Genomic DNA, 7461 nt, shown 5'->3' with positions numbered 1-7461 from the left:
CTTTGTTATGGCAGCCCTTGCAAACTAATAGAGGAAGCTACATTGTTCATAATACATACTATGGATAAACTATTTTAAACATGAAACCACATAGCTCATTCAGTGCTTCTTAGGGATGAATTTCCCCAAATGATATTCAGGGCTTTCTTGCCAGAAAAAGGAATACTTTCTGCTCCATCCTTCCTATTTTAAATAGATGAATAATATAATAATCAGTAGCAGTAAAGGAAGAGAATACTAAAAGATCTTTGGGCTGGGGAGAGAGGGAAAGGAGGACAAGAAGGGCATTAAGGAAAACATTTTAAAATTGAATCCCCAAAGATAATTTTAAACCACTTGCTTTCTCACTGGAATCCTTCTTGCTGTACATGGATTTCAGCCAGAATTGTTGGTAACAGTACAGATAACAGAATTGTTGGTAACAGTACAAATAGTACAGATATCCAAAATATCTGTACTATTATTTTGTTATCAAGAGTGGTGTTGGGCTTCCCTGGTGGCGCAGTGGTTAAGAATCCACCTGCCAATACAGGGAACGCGGGTTCCAGCTCTGGTCCAGGAAGATCCCACATGCCGCGGAGCAACTAAGCCTGTGAGCCATAACTACTGAACCCGCATGCCACAACTACAGAAGCCCGCAGGTCTAGAGCCCGTGCTCCGCAACAAGAGAAGCCACCACAATAAGCCCGCTCACCGCAACGAAGAGTAGCCCCCGCTTGCCGCAACTAGAGAAAGCCCGCGCACAGCAACGAAGACCCAACGCAGCCAAAAAAAAAATACATAAAAAATTAAAAAAAAAAAAAAGAGTGGTGTTAAAAGAGAGAGGTGTTAAATTACTCTGTTTGTAAAACTACAATTGTCCAGCTGGCTGGTAATTCCCTGGGAGGTGAATGCTACACAGTATATCCATCCAGAGTCAGTGAGCATGAACAGAGAGGGCTTATGGCTTAAGAAGAGTTTGCAAAATGCTAATGAGAAGAGAAAGTTGAAATGCTAATTATTTATTTAGTGGCACAACTCCACTAGCCATTTAAAAATTAATCCCTTCATTTCCTTTAAATTCCTATGATTTGCTTCATATATACTCCTTTGAGTGTCTTCTACATATAGTGTTAGGTACTTCCTTATGTACTCTCTGAGCGTCCATGTACCCTACATGAAATTGGGATAACAAATGTGCCTACATCAAGCGTAAAGACTGGATGGAGTAATTAGCACAATGTCTGGCATTTAGCTCAGGCTCGATAAGTACAAGCTCTAATTGTAATAATTACCTTTGGGCCCTGACAATGCTTTTAACTCTATGGGTTGGCCGTATTGTCTCACTTTTTCACTCCTTGCAGCTTTACCTGCCCTTTCCAAAATTAGATTGTGAGACTGGTCAGGATATTAACTTGTTTTCTATATTCAGCCTTTAGGACTTGTATGATGACCAAATAAACTTGCCCATCTTCAATATTACCCATATCATTCTTCTCCAGTTGAATGTATTGTGATTTTCCTGGAGAGGAGATGAAGGGAGGAAGGACCCTGAAACATATCAGTGGAAGGCAGAATCTCCAAAGTAACAAAATCCAATTCTCAAAACTTTTTATTTGGACAAAGAGGTTCCAGGATCAGAAGAAATTTTTTGTTTAATGCCCAAACTGGAAACTATCCAGGTGTCCTTCAACAAAAGAGGAGGAGGAAGGAAACTGTGATATATTTGTAAAATAGACGACTGGTCAGCAATGAAAAGGAATAAGTTATCATACACCCCACAGCATGATGATTCTCAAAAAAAACATTACGCTGAGTAAAGAAGCGAGACCCAAAAGACTACATACTGAAGAATTGCATTTATAAGAAGTTCTAGAAAGGCACAACTAACTCATGGTGATATAAATCAGGACAGAGGGCAAGATTGACTGGGAAGGGACATGAGACATTTTTCCCAGGTGGTGGGAATGTTTTATGTCTTGATTGGGGTGTTAGTTACTTGAGCATACGCATTTGTCAAAACTGAACTGTGCATTTCACTCAAAGTAAATTTTATCTCAGTAGAACAAATTAAAAAAATAAAATCCAAGGACTTCCCTGGTGGCGCAGTGGTTGCGAGTCCGCCTGCCCATGCAGGGGACACGGGTTCGTGCCCCGGTCCGGGAAGAGCCCACATGCCACGGAGCGGCTAGGCCCGTGACGCATGGCCGCTGAGCCTGCACGTCCGGAGCCTGTGCTCCGCAACGGGAGAGGCCACAGCAGTGAGAGGCCTGCGTACCGCAAAAAAATAAATAAATAAAAATAAAATAATAAATAAAATAGAATAAAATCCAATATCTTAGAAGGAAAAGACATGGTGAAGTAAGAAGACTTAGCTACCTATTGTGAAATGTATGCCCACAATAACAGTTATGTGATATATTGTTATTGTAACAACAGTTACTAGTAGTTTAGTATGTAAATAAAGAGGGATAGAAGGGAAAATGGTTAGAGTAACATTCCTCTAAAAAAATAAACATACACTTACTTTAATTAGCCTGGCCATAATGGTTACGGACTCCTGACTTTGATTTTTATGTAAGCCGAAGCATTGCTGGAATCCATGTTCCTTTCTTCTCCCTCATTTACTTCCATTTATTTTGCAGAACTCAGCATGGAAACCAAATGGGAGTCTGCCCAGATCTAACAGGGACAAGTTGTTAACCTTTCCGTCTTTTTCTTCATAGTAAAATGAGGGAGCTTAACACAAGGTTTCTAAAATACCTCCAGTCCCTAAGATTCACCTTCTTTAGATTGTCAGGACCTTGAACTTGGACCCTGATTAATAACATACTTAGTCAATACAATCTGAAAAAATAAAGTGCATTTACAAGGTAAAGTATAACCTGTTTGCCTCAGCAAAGCATAGGGTTTTTACTTCCTGGTGGCGGTAAGCATGCTTGGCCATTTGCCTAATAATGAAGACTCATTTCCAAGTCTCACAAAGAATCACGTTTTAGGAAAGACTTTGAAAGATGACCTACTCTTTCCTTTAGGAAAGCAAACCAGATATTTGAAAGTTGACTTTTTATTCTGATTCAAAAAATAGCAATACATAGTTTTCGTAGAAAATTTGAAAATGCAAGAAACTGTAAAAGAGGAAATAATGATCACCTTTTAATTTTTTTCCACCCAGAAGTAATTTATAACATTTCTGTATGTATCCTTCCAGCCTTTTTACACATATATCTATGGTATCTTCAATCGTTATAAATAGTTTAATTTATAACCATGGATATGTATATTATGTATATGTATCATTAACATTTTCCATGTTTTTCTCCCACAAATCATTTTTAATTACTATATTCTAGTCCAAGGATTCAGCAACTTTTTCCGAAAAGGGCCAAACAGTAAATGTTTTAGGTTTGCCAGCAATTTGGTCTCTGCCACAACAGTACAGTTGAGCCACGGGAGCAGGAAAGTAGCCATAGACAATATGTAAATAAATGGTCATGGCCATATTTCAGTAAAACTTTATTTATAAAAAAAAAGGAAGACAACCGCTGGACTTATTCTGCAGGCCCTTATTTGTTGACTTCTGGACTTTTAAAAGTCTAGTTCATTGTTTAGGAATATTTCAAAATTTATCTGACAGATATCCTATTGTCAACACAGGCTATTTTCAATTTTTTTGCTATTATGAACAATAATGTGATATATACATTTTTGATTATTTCAGTAAGATAAATACCAAGAAACAGAACTGGTACTAAGGCTGTTGCTACATAGAACAAAGTACACACAGCATACACACACACACGCGCGCGCGCGTGCGCGCGTGCGCATGCATGCACTTTGTCTTTCTACCACCTGGAGATAACCTCTGTTAAAAGTGTGATATATCTCCTCTCAGATTTCTTTTATGCTTATATAGATTTCCCCCGCCACCCCATAAATGGCATCATACTATGCATTTAGTTCACTAACCTGCTCTTCTCATTTAACGCTGATGTTTTAATAGAATCATTTTGGCTGCTCTGTAAAGGGGCAGAGGTGAAAGCAAGACTATTAAGAAATCCATACAGTCATGTCACAATGTTAGCCCAATCCTCTGTTAACAAATATCTAGGTTATTTCCAATTTCTATTAAAATTATGCTGGAATAAATATGGAGGGGCTTGTTTTTATTTATTGTGGTAAAATTTACATAACATAAAATTTACCATTTTAACCATTTTTAGTTTACAATTCGGTGGCACTAAGGACATTCACAATGATGTATAACTACCATCACTATCTATTTCCAGAGCTTTTTCATAATCCCAAACAGAAACTCTGTACCCATTAAACAATAACTCGCTATCTCCCCCAGCCCCTGGTAACTTCTATTCTACTTTCTGTCTCTCTGAAGTGCCTATTCTAGATACCTCATATAAGTGGAATCCTACAATATTTGTTCTTTTGTGTCTGGTTTATTTTGCTTAGCATAATGTTTTAAAGATTCATCCATGTTGTAGCACATCTCAGAATTACATTCCTTTTCATGGCTGAATAATATTCCATTGTACAGATCTTCCTCTCCTTATGATGGGGTTACATCTTGATAAACCATAAACCCATCCTAAGTTGAAAACAGTTAAGTCGAAAGTGCATTTAATACACTTAACCTACCAAACATCATAGCTCAGCCTAACCTACATTGAACATGCTCAGAACACTTACATTAGCCTACAGTTGGGCAAAATCAAGTAATTTTTTGACTAATGTACTGAAAGTGAAAAGCAGAAAGGTTGTCTGATACTGAATGGTTGTACACGTATCGGTTGCTTACCCCTGCGATTGCGTGGCTGCCTGAGAGCTGCAGCTGCTTCCTGCTGCCCAGTGTCTCCAGAGAGTACTATAACATGTCGCTAGCCCAGGAAAAGATCAAAATTCAAAATTCAGTGTATGGTTTCTGCTGAAGGCATATCACTTTCTCACCATTGTAAAGTCAAAAAATCTTAAATTGAACCATCATAAGTTAGGGGCCATCTGTATGCACATACTACCTTTTGTTTATCCATTCATCCATCGATGGACATTTGGGTTGTTTCCACGTTTGGCTCTTGTGAATAATGCTGTGATGAACATTAGTATATGAATATCTGATTGAGGCCCTGCTTTCAGTTCTTTCAGGTATCTATCTAGGGATGGAATTGCTGAATCATATAGTAACCCCATGTTCAACTTTTTGAGGAATCACCAAACTTTTTCTACAGTAGCTGTACCAGTTTTAACTTTCCTACCAGCAATGATGAGGGCTCCCATTTCTCTATATCCTTACCAACACTTGTTATTTTGTTGTTCTTTTTATTTTTTCATAATAGCCATCCTAATGAGTACGAAGTGGTATCCCATTGTGGCTTTGATTGACATTTTTCTAATGACTAATGATGCTGAGATTCCTTTCATGTGCTTTCATTGTATATATTTATGTGCCATTTGTATATATTCTTTAAAGAAATGTCTATTCAAATCCTTTGCCTATTTTTGAATTGGGGTGTTTTGTTGTTTTTGAGTTGTAGGAGTTCTTTATACATTCTGAATGCTTATCCCTTATCAGATATATTACGATTTGCAAATACTTTCTCCCATTTTGTGATTGTCTTTTCACTCTCTTGACATTGTTCTTTGATGCACAAAGGTTTTTAATTTTGATTAAGTCCAATTTATGTAATTTTTTTTCTTTTATTGCCTGTGCTTTTGGTGTCATGCTTAAGAAAACACAGTCTAATCCAAGGTCCTGAAGATTTTCACTTAGAACTGTTTTGTTCTAAGAGTTTTATAGTTTTAGCTCTTAAATTTAGGCCTTGATTCACTTTTCAAGTTAATTTTTATGTGTGCTATATGCTAAAGGTCCAGCTCCATTCTTCTGCATGTGGATATCCAGTTTTTCTAGGACTATTAACACTTGTCTTTTCCCCCACTGAATGCTCTTGGACCCTCTGCCAAAAATTGACCAGAAATGCAAGGGTTTATTTTTGGGCTCTCCGTTCTGTTCCATTGGTCTGTATGTTCATCCTTTTGCCAGTATCAGTGTTTTGACTGTTGTACTTTATAGTAAGTTTTAAAATTAGGAAGCTTGAGGTTTCCAACTATTTCTCCTTTCAAGATTGTTTTGGCTATTCTGACAAATTTGGCTATATGGACAATTTGCCTACAGTTTTGCTATTGTTTTGGTCCCTCGGGACTTCATATGAACCTATGGATGGGCTTTTCTTTTTCTGTAAAAAACACCATTGAAATTTTAATATAGATTGCACTGAATCTGTAGACTGCTCTGTGTAGTATTATCTTAATATTAAGTCTTCCGATCCATGAGCATGGAATGTCTTCCCATTTATTTAGGTCTTCTTTAATTTCTTTCAGTAATGTTTTATACTTTTTAGTATACAAATCTTTCACCTCCTTGGATAAATTTATTCCTATTTTTTTCTTTTTGATGCTATTGTAAATCAAATTGTTTTCTAAATTTCCTTTTCAGATTGTTCATTGTTAGTATATAGAAGTGTGACTGATTTTTGCCTTTTGACTTTATATCCTGCAACTTTGCTGAAGTCATTTATTTGAGCTAAATATAGTTTGTGTGTGGAATCTTTGGGGTTTTCTACATATAAGATCGTATCATCTTTGAACAGAGTTAAGTTTACTTCTTCCTTTTCAATTTGGATGCTCTTTCTTTTTCTTGTCTTATTATTCTGGCTAGAACTTCCAATACTATGCTGAAGTGATGAAAGCAGGCATCCTTGTCTTTTGCCTGATCTTAGAGGAAAAGCATTGTGTGATGTTAGCAGTGGGTTTTTCATATATACCATTTATTATGTTGAAGTAGTTTCCTTTTATTCCTAGTTTATTGAGGTTTTCTTTTTTTTATCATGAAAGGGTGTTAAATGTTGTCAAATGCTTTTTCTGTATCAATTGAAATGATCATGTTATTTTTCCCCTTCATTCGGTTAAAGTAGTGTATTATATTGATTGATTTTCGTGTATTGAATCATCCTTGCATTCTAGGAATTAATCCCTCTTGGTCATGGTATATAATCCTTCTAATATGCTGCTGAATTTGGTTTTGCTAATATTTTGTTTCTTTTTGTGTCAATATTCATAAGGGATATTGGTGTGAAGTTTTCTTTTCTCATAGTGCCTTTGTTTGGCTTTGGTGTCAGGGTAATTCTGGCCTCACAGAATGAGTCAGGAAGTATTCTCTTCAATTTTCTGGAAGAGACTGAGAAAAACTGGTGTTGATTCTTTAAATATTTGGTAGAATTCACCAGTGTAGCCATCTGGTCCAGGGTTATTCTTTGTTGGGAGATTTTTGATTGCTAATTCAATTCTCATTATTAAAGGTTTATTTAGATTTTCTGTTTCTTCAAGATTCAGTACTGGCTGGCTTTGTGCTTCTAGAAATTTGTCCATTTCATCTAAGTTATCCAATCTGTCTGCTTACAATTATTCATAGTC

The sequence above is a fragment of the Monodon monoceros genome, unplaced genomic scaffold (assembly GCF_005190385.1).
Source record: "Monodon monoceros isolate NGI ecotype Baffin Bay Population unplaced genomic scaffold, NGI_Narwhal_1 Super_Scaffold_20, whole genome shotgun sequence".
Classification (NCBI taxonomy): Eukaryota; Metazoa; Chordata; class Mammalia; order Artiodactyla; family Monodontidae; genus Monodon; species Monodon monoceros.
This window is presented reverse-complemented; position numbering follows the sequence as displayed.